Below are 291 nucleotides of genomic sequence, written 5' to 3' on the forward strand. Positions count from 1 at the left end.
TCATTGTTGTAGATTTTAGTCTTTTCCATTTGAGTGTTTAACGTCACCAGGCTGGAGCTCAGAAAGGGCAATCTGAGGGAGGGTCATACAGGAGGAACAGAACTTCATTCTAGACACAGTCCTTCAGGGTCTCGCTGAGAGGGACAAACAGCACTTTGGTCTTTTTCATCACTTTTCACTGACAGCAAAGTCCCCGTGTGGGTGAATCCTGAGGTGTGTAAGAAATGTGTCCCAGTCGTTCTTTTCCATGGTTCAGAGCTCCTAGACATGGAACAGAAGCTCCTTTACAAC

This window comes from Mustelus asterias, unplaced genomic scaffold (assembly GCF_964213995.1).
Source record: "Mustelus asterias unplaced genomic scaffold, sMusAst1.hap1.1 HAP1_SCAFFOLD_250, whole genome shotgun sequence".
NCBI classification, from domain to species: Eukaryota; Metazoa; Chordata; class Chondrichthyes; order Carcharhiniformes; family Triakidae; genus Mustelus; species Mustelus asterias.